This window comes from Grammomys surdaster, unplaced genomic scaffold (assembly GCF_004785775.1).
Source record: "Grammomys surdaster isolate TR1022 unplaced genomic scaffold, NIH_TR_1.0 126035, whole genome shotgun sequence".
Taxonomy (NCBI): domain Eukaryota; kingdom Metazoa; phylum Chordata; class Mammalia; order Rodentia; family Muridae; genus Grammomys; species Grammomys surdaster.
Genome location: NW_021620848.1, coordinates 5463400 through 5472939, shown reverse-complemented (window position 1 = coordinate 5472939; position 9540 = coordinate 5463400). Strand labels below are relative to the sequence as shown.

Genomic DNA, 9540 nt, shown 5'->3' with positions numbered 1-9540 from the left:
TCCTTCCTTCCTTCCTTCCTTCCTTCCTTCCTTCCTTCCTTCCTTCCCTCCTTTTTTCCTTCCTTCCTTTTTTCTCTCTTTCTCCCTTCCTTCCTTCCTTCCTTCCTTCCTTCCTTCCTTCCTTTCTTTCTTTCTTTCTTTCTTTCTTCCTTTCTTTCACTCGAGACATGGTTTTTCTTATTTAAATCTCCAACCCAATCAGGACCGGTCAATGAAAACATGACTCAGTAATTATGAATATAATCTGTTAGCCTAGATTGGGCAGATACCCCTGCACTACTCTGTTCCCCAGCTATGAGACCCTTATAACTTGAGGGTTTTCCAGAGCCTGTGTTTGTCCTTCTACCTCCTACTTCCCAGTCATCTTCTCTCTCCTCTCTTCTCCCTAGTCATTCTCTCTCTTCTCTCCCCAGTCATCATCATCTCCATCCTCCATTGTCTTCCTCCAGTCATCCTCTCATTGTCCTCCCTCTCTCTTCTCTCCCCAGCCTTTATTTCTCCACCTCCCTTTCCTCTGCCCAATCACTGGCTCTAGCCTTTATTTTACAAATTAAGATGGACAGAAGGTTCATTAGAAATCACTTGTGTAATGACTCACACCTCCTCTGCAGCCCTTCACAGGAAAGGGTTATTAGTACCAAAATACAAGGCCGGGGCTATCCACAACATTCTCTGGTTTTGCTTTCTTGTGTAGACTTGTCTTACTTTGTAGACCAAGCTGGCTTCAGACTTTCAGAGATGCACTTGCCTCTGCCTCCTGATTGCTGAGATTAAAAGCATCTTCACCACCACACTGCAAAACTGAATTTTGAAAACAAACTCATTTGTCTAATACTCTTATTGGTCATGTAGCATATTTTGTGTAAAAAATTGAAACTTGCTTAGAGTTTTTGAAATCCTTGGAATACATGGTACTATTTAATTTTTCAGTGTAGTATGAAATCAAACCTCAGTTTAACATCTTCTTGCATAAATTATGAGGCATTTATAAAAGTTTATTCCTTTTGCCCTATTTTCCAATTTAATTGCATCATGAATTTACACATATCAACATTATTTCTTTTGTATATAATGTGCTTAATAGTTTCATATAAAAATATGCACTATCAGACTATCTGTTTAGAATCTGGGGATTTATGTCTTCTTTATGGGAAGATAAATATAATATATAAGTATATAATGTATATAATATACAGTGCAGAGTACATGATTTACATATTAAGCAATATATATATATATATATATATATATATATATATATATATATATGTATATATATCATATACCGTATAGTTCAATAATTTATATACTATATTTCAAATTTTCCATCCACAGGCATAAAACCATTAAAAGAGGTTTTGCAATCAGCAAATGTTATAAGCAAAATTTACTTAAAAGTATATGTACATATATATATCATAGATATTTGTTTCTATAAATATATAAAATAAGTAAACTTTATATAAGCAATTGAATTGAATTCAGTTCATTATCAGAGAATGACCTAGTATAATATTTACTTTAATAGTAATATTTCCTCAACTCTAGAATATAGTATTATTAGGTAGAAGTTTTATTCTTTATAGTAAAAAAAACCCTAGAAATTATCCAAGTATCTCTCAGTTGGCAAATGTTAATTAGATTGGTTTTTGCATATTGCGGAACAATGTGGGATAAGAAACAAGTAAGTTAGTGGCATATACAACATTTGTCTTAGTGCTTCTAGCTGTGAAGAGACATGAGGTCCATGACAACTCTTATAAAGAAAAAGATACAACTGGGGCTGGATTACAGGTTCAGAGGTTTAGTTTATTATAATCATGGCAAGAAGCATGGTGGCATGCTGATGGACATGGTGCTGGAGAAATAGCAGAGGATTCTACATCTGGATTTACCGGCTGCAGGAAGAGAGAGACACTGCCTGGCACAGTGAACCTCAAAGCTCATGTTCAGAGACACACTTCCTCAAACAAGGCCACACCTAATCTCTGTCAAGTAGTGGGACTCAGCATTCAAATCTATGACTAAGCATTCAAATCTATGAGCGTATTAGGGCCATTCTTACTCAAATTACCACAATAATACATTTTTTTTTCAGGTTGCTGAATAAAATTTAACCAGAAAGTGTTTGGTTTCTTCTATAACACATGTGCCAATATTACACCAGAGAGCATATCTTGTCAATCTAATTGTTATTGTAGCTCACAGGTTTTCACAAATGGGTAAAACTGAAGATTTCATTCCTTTCTGTAGCGTGATCATCACCTTCCAGCACTATGAAAGTGAGTATGATGATGATGTGGGAATGAAGCTTCCAATTGAGTGCAGCTCAGTTTTCTGATGTTCTAGAACCAAGTACATGGTCTTCAGCAATAAAGTCTTACCAACAGCAACGACAGTACCCTTTAAAGTTTATGAGTCAGAGACTTCACAAGCCAAGAACTTTAAAAAAGGTAATATATTGTAATCATTAGAAAACTAGAGAAATACCTACTCCAGAAGAATAAAATGCCATCCAATAACCTGATAATGCAACTCAAAGAATGAGAAAAGCAAGAACAAATCAAATTCCAAATTAGTAGAAAAAAAAGAAAATAATGCATCAGTTGAGCAGAAATAAATGAAATAGACACTGCAAAGAAAATAGAAAATATCAAGATGAAAATTGTGTTTTTAAGGGTTGAAACATATTGTGATGAACATTTGGTAGAATAACTCCCTAAGAAAGAAAGACAATAAATAAGTGAAATCAGAGATGAAAAAGGAGACATTTCAAATAATACTACAGAAATTAAAAAGATACCAGGGATTTTCATGAACAGCTTGTCAATTAAAAAATCTAAATGAAATGTATAGAAGATAGACAAATTTTTGTTTCATGACTTGTTGTATATGAAAAATGAGTGGTTGGTTATTAAGTACTAAGACAGTTTTGGAGCAAGGTATGGATAGTTGAAGAAGGATAGGATTAATATGGTTTAGAGGACAATGTAAAAACCTAGACATCTGAAAATAGTAATATCAATTGTTAATTCACAGACTCATCAACTTAAATACTTCATGAGGGCTGGAGAGATGGCTCAGAGGTTAAGAGTACTGGTTGCTCTTCCAGAGGTCCTGAGTTCAATTCCCAGCAACCACATGGTGGCTCATAACCATCTGCAATGGAATCTGATGCCCTCTTCTGGTGTGTCTGAAGACAACTACAGTGCGCTCAAATACATAAAATAAATACATAAAAAATGAATAAATACTTCATGAATGTAGGAATAGAGGGAGGTGAAATGATATTCTTCAGTCTGAGGAAAAACATTATGTTAGCTCTAGGCAGGTCAACTGTAGCATTATCTTCAGGAGAAACGATGATCTGATATGACAGTAGGACCCAGAGCATATTCAAAGTCTAAATCTTTTTATGAGATTGTTTCATTCTAATATCAGTTCAAAGGGCTAGAGTGATGGCTCAAAGTTTGAGAACATTGGCTGCTCTTACAGAGGACCTCAGTTTGTTCCCAAACCCCATGTGGCAGCTCATAACCATCTATAATATTGGTCCCAGGGGATCCAATGTACTCTTTCGGCCTTCTCCAGTACCAGGCACATGGTACACAGACATAAACGAAACCTTATTTTGTTTGCAGTCAAAAACTCATACATATAAAAATAAAATTTAGAAAATCAATTTAAAATATAGATTTAATATAAAAAGATTCATATTTATGAAAATATACAGATTTTTATCTGAAAATGTGAGTACATGTTATTGATACTCTACCAGGCATCGAAGAAATGAAGCTGAGAGGGATGGTATAGATTAAAATCGGTTTTCTAAGGGCTGAGTATAAAAATACATTAAATGTATCTACATTAAATTTATATCTACTTGAAGTGGTTATTCTCTCTCTTTTTTCTTTTCTAGACAGGGTTTCTCTGTGTAGCCCTGGCTGTCCTGGAACTCACTCTGTAGACCAGGCTGACCTCAAACTCAGAGATCCACCTGCCTCTGCCTACCTAGTGCTGGGATTAAAGGCTTGCACCACCACCACCTGGCTTTGAAGTGGTTATTTAATAGTGTTATGAGAAATATACAATGAAACATAACATGGATCAGTCTTGGACAGGAGAATGATATTTCATAGAAATATTTCTTTTTCTAGGGACCCCTTCTAAAAAACTAGATAATTAAGGTGAACTGTTTATAGTATTTTTGAAATAACATGGAATTTAGGAGGCTGGAGATACAGCATGATTGTAAAAGAGTATATACTATGCTTGTAGCAGATCTGACTTCAGTACCCATCATCACATCAGACAGTGCATAACCACCTGGGACTCCAGCTTTAAGGAATCTGAAACCTCCTTCTGGGTTCTGTGGATACTTGTATTCATAAATACATAATCCAACTCCATACATATTTAATAAAAAGACATAAAATTTCCAAAATAAGTAATCTCAGTTTAGAAGAGTCTTTATTACCCTCTATAACTTACTTTGCTGTCGACTCTGGACAACATTTTACCCAACACAAATTTAGAAGGCAACAAACCTTTGAATTGACAATTTTCTGATGGCTGCCTTGTGGATATTATTGTTTTTCCTCAAAGGTGAATTCCCTTATGCCTGCTTCAGTAAGAGATTTCTTCCCCAGGGAGCCAGAGGAAATGCAGTAATTATATCTTGTTTGTCTCTAGGTCAAAGCTGAAGATGGTGGGATTATTCTCTGAATCTTCCACATTGTTTAAATTAATATCACTCATTATATTATGAACTGCAAATATGAGGATATGGTATAAATATAGTGTCTGGGTTTGGCTATAAACCTATTCAAGCAAAGTGGATCTTTGAGCATCTTAGAAGCTTCACTGTGCCCTTTGCCTTTTAGGGAGAAATGGAGGAATCAGCACATACATTGTGGATGAAGGCAAGTGTATTCAGTAAGGGGTCTTGTCAGGGCAGGTGCTGTATTGACATTACATTATGATGTTTGTGCACTGATGTGAAGATGTGAGCATGTCTAGAGTGTGTTACTGGTCTCTGATGTCTCCTCCAAAAACCATAGCAGGCCAGTTACTTCTACTGAAAACAGCTCATCTTGAACTAGTATGCACTAAAAGCTTGAAACTATAGGGTCATATCAAAACTCTACATAAAATAATTTCTCTTAAACTGATATTTATATCTACTTTTTCAGAGGATGGCAGGAAAGCTTTGTCTTGTTTACCTTTAACCATTATGGTCTGACTACAAGACAGGTATTTTTTTACCTAACTACTGCAACAACATTGTATTCATAATCGTGTGTTCAGTTTTCCCGCATTGTAATTCAATCTGTACTATTAAGTATTAAAATATTTTGCAGTTACTTCTTATTTGAACCTCTTTTTTGTTTGTTTTGTTTTCAAGACAGGATTCTCTGTGTAGTCCTGGCTGGCCTGAAACTCACAATGTAGATTAGACTGGTCTTGAATTCAGAGATCACTTGCATCTTCCTCCCAAGTGCTGGGATTAAAGGTGTGCCAAACTTGCTGTTAATCACACTTTTGAAATTAAAACATTGAGAATTTGCACCCAAGTACTGTATTTAATACTGTTTAGGAATGTGCCAGTAGCAGGTTCTCCCCTAGCATCCTTGATCTCACCAGCCATGGGCAGCTGGATAAATTTACAACACTAGGAATGAATTCCTCCCCACTGAGTGAGCCTTAAGTTCAATTAGACAGCTATTGGTAACTATTAAGACATACCTTGGCACATTGACAACTGGGTTTTGTAGTTGTCACACCTGGGTAGAAATATTGATTGCTTTCTCCATTGGTACTATGAAAGATAATCTTCCTTTGGCAGAGTCTATGTCAGTTCTGGTTGATTTCTCCAATTCTTGGGTCCAAAATGGTGGTGTCTTCAGCACCAGTGTCTTCTCTTCAAGTTCTGTGTGACAACCAAAAGCAATAGCCTATATTGTTTGAGGGATTTTCTTCAACTCAGTTAAATAACTCAAAAGAAGCTTTCAAGTCCTGGTACTGGCCTTTGTTAGACAGCCTATGGTGTTATAACTCAAGTGGCATAACTTTCTTCAATTCACACACACACACACACACACACACACACACACTCACACCACTCATATCTGTGGCTTTAATGTATGCATTTATATTATGGATGAAAACTATATTGGTTTAGTATAATGCAGAGTAGTAGAGTAGTGACATATCTAGTGTCTATGACTTCTACCATATAGTCATTCAATGGCTTCTGAAATAGGGACAATATGTTTTCATCAGTGATAAGACCTCCTGATACATTATCAGTCTCAGGTGTTCAGCCTTAAATATATGTACACATGAGTAACTTAACAGGATCAATAAGTTTTGTTTATTTGCTTGTATGTATGTACTTGTTGCACATATGTAACTGTAGTAAGTCATCAATCTGAGAAAGAATAGGAGTAAAGAAGGAATTGGGGTGGGAAAAGAAGGAATAGAAATGATGAAAATAATGGACTCATATATGGAATTCTCCAAAAAGTTGAAATAAATCACAAACTGCATTTTTTGTTATGCTTATGTTATGTTAGCTTTATCTGAAGTAAGTCATTTAAAATCATGAGCAGACAATCACATTCTCTGGCTTTTGAATCTTATTTATTCATCATGAACTCCTGGATCCTAAAGTGATCCAGTAATTTCCCCAGAAGATATATTGGTTTTCTAGGCAGAAAATGATTTTTTTTAAATCCAGACAATCACTACCCTATTGTAGTGACAGAAAATGTGAGATATTACATGAAATGTGCAGTGATTAGTTGAAAATGGTATTTCATGATAATCTAATTACAATAGCTTCTCATTATTTTGTATTTCCATGTTTTTCATCTCCAGAGGAAGAAAGAAAAGAGATCATGAGGATGGATAATGATAGCACTATAAATGAGTTCACCCTCCTGGGGCTTCCCATTCGAGCAGAAGACCAAGGCATGTACTCTGCACTGTTCCTGACCATGTACCTGACAACCGTGCTGGGGAACCTGCTCATCATCCTGTTCATCAGGCTGGACTCTCACCTCCACACCCCGATGTACTTCTTCCTTAGCCACTTGGCTTTCACTGATATCTATTTCTCATCAGTCACAGCTCCAAAGATGATCGTGAATATGTTGACAGTCAGTCCATCTCATATACTGGGTGCATTTCCCAGGTGTATTTTTTCCTATTTTTTGGGAGCATTGACAGCTTTCTTCTGACCTCCATGGCCTATGACAGGTATGTGGCCATATGCCACCCTCTGCACTACACTAGGATCATGAATCAGAGCATCTGTGTCCTACTAGTAGTTGTGTCCTGGGTCTTGTCTAATGCCTGTGGCCTTGTACATTCCCTTCTCTTGGCTCGTCTATCTCACTTTAGAGATAATATTATCCCTCACTACTTCTGTGACCTCTCTGCCTTGCTGAAGCTGTCTAGCTCAGACACTACCATCAATGAGCTGGTCATCTTTCTTGTAGGTACAGTAGTCATTACCCTGCCTTTTATATGCATTCTGGTCTCTTATGGCCATATTGGAGTCACCATCTTGAAAACTCCCTCCATCAAGGGGATTTGTAAAGCCTTGTCCACATGTGGCTCTCACCTTTGTGTAGTTTCTTTGTACTATGGAGCCATTATTGGCCTTTACCTAGTTCCCTCATACAATAACACTAATGACAAGAATGCCATTGTGGCTGTGATGTATAGCCTGGTCACACCCATGCTGAATCTCTTTATCTATAGTCTGAGGAACCGAGATATGAAAGGAGCACTGAGAAACATCCTCAGTAGAACAAAATGCAGTATGTTTTCCTTTCCATTAGCTGGCTAGGAATCTTCCTTGGTTGACACATTTAATATTTTTCTCTGGGCATTTTTCTAGAACATTTTAATCCAACCTTCTTGCTAATATCTTGGATGTTACTCTTACCTCTGTTTAACTTTCTTAATCTTGATAATCTTGGGAAAGAGTTTTTCCAACATAGATACACAAAAGTTGTCTCTATATTTCCCTTTGCACATGGAACTTACCACAAACAGTTTAAAATTTAATGTCTGACTTGTGTTTTCAATTGGATAGCTTATAGCTTTTGGAGCAAAATATTTATTTCTTTTTCAGTACAAGAAAAAGTCTTTGTATAGGTTTGTTTTTATGTTTTTAAGGTTTTTTTTGAGAGTCAATGTCTCTCTACGTAGCTCTAGATGTTCTAGAATTTGCTAGATAGGTTAGGGTTGCCTTGAACCTATAATGATCTGCCTACCTCTGCCTCCTGAGTTCTGGAATTAATGGCATGAAACACTATGCTTAGCTTGATCTTATTTTTTAATGTTTAATTTAGCAGTGTTTTGAATTTTCTGTTGGTAATAAACATAATTAGATACTGTAACTCAGACACACCACCAATGAACTGGTTATGTTCACTGCAGGGTGGGGCTCATCAGCCTGTTATTAATATGCCTTCTGGCCTCTTATGTACACATTGGAGTCACCATCCTGAGTGCTCCATCTGTCTATGGAATTTTCCAACCTATTTTTTGTAGTACACTTTTCATTTAAATTGACAAATGAAGTTACAATCTCTATGATAATGGTTGTTTCTATGCATATATGTTTCTATGCACAAGTGAATGGGACTATCTCCTAAATGTTTTTCCTATTTTGTGGTATAAATACTCAGAGTTCGTTCATGTACTACTTTTGTACTATACACTTCATCATTATCATCACTTGTCTGCCTATTATGCAGTCAATCCCACATTTTCTTTCTTCATTCAAATTTCACATACATACCAACCCTTCCTTCTTCCCACATCGTTTGCTCATAATTTTGTAATTTGTTCTTCATTGTTGATTTTTTTGCAATACATTCTTAGATTGATATTATCTATGCAGTCACCTCCTTTCTTTTCTTCCAGACTCAATGGCCTATTGATATTAGGTGGAGTAAATGGGCACAGATTCAATGTGGTGAACAGGGCTTTGGAAACCTATTTGTTTAGGAAGGTCAAGTTTATGTGAAATATAGAAGTGAGAAGATAGAGTTTAGAATGGCTTTTTATATGGTGTTCCAATTTTGTGTAATCAGTCTGTTCTCTATAGGGGTTGGGTACCCAAGGCTGTGGGCTGGAGAATGGGTATGCAGAGCATTCAGAAATGTAGACAATCTGGACAGAGCTTAAACAGTTCTGTAGCTTAACTTAAGGTAGCTAACAGCTCTAGGCAGTTAATGGCTTTTGGGAGAAGAATTATCAGTCTTCTCCTATGAGCATCCCACAATAGCTTATCCAATTCTAAATGATCGGCCCTAAACATATGCACATATGAGGAATGCCAAACAGCCAGCCAGCCAGCCAGCCAGCCAGCCAGCCAGCCAGCCAGAGACACACACACAAAATCACCAAACAATATACAATATATCTATCTATAGATGTACTTACATACTTATATCTACCAGCTATCTCTCTCTCTCTCTCTCTCTCTCTCTCTCTCTCTCTCTCTCTCTCTCTCTCTCTCTC

General features: G+C 36.5%; 1 pseudogene; it reads left to right on the top strand.

The window, feature by feature from the left end:
- The first annotated feature begins 6899 nt into the window (after window positions 1-6899).
- LOC114610240 lies at window positions 6900-7855 on the top strand (annotated as a pseudogene).
- Window positions 7856-9540: the final 1685 nt, after the last annotated feature.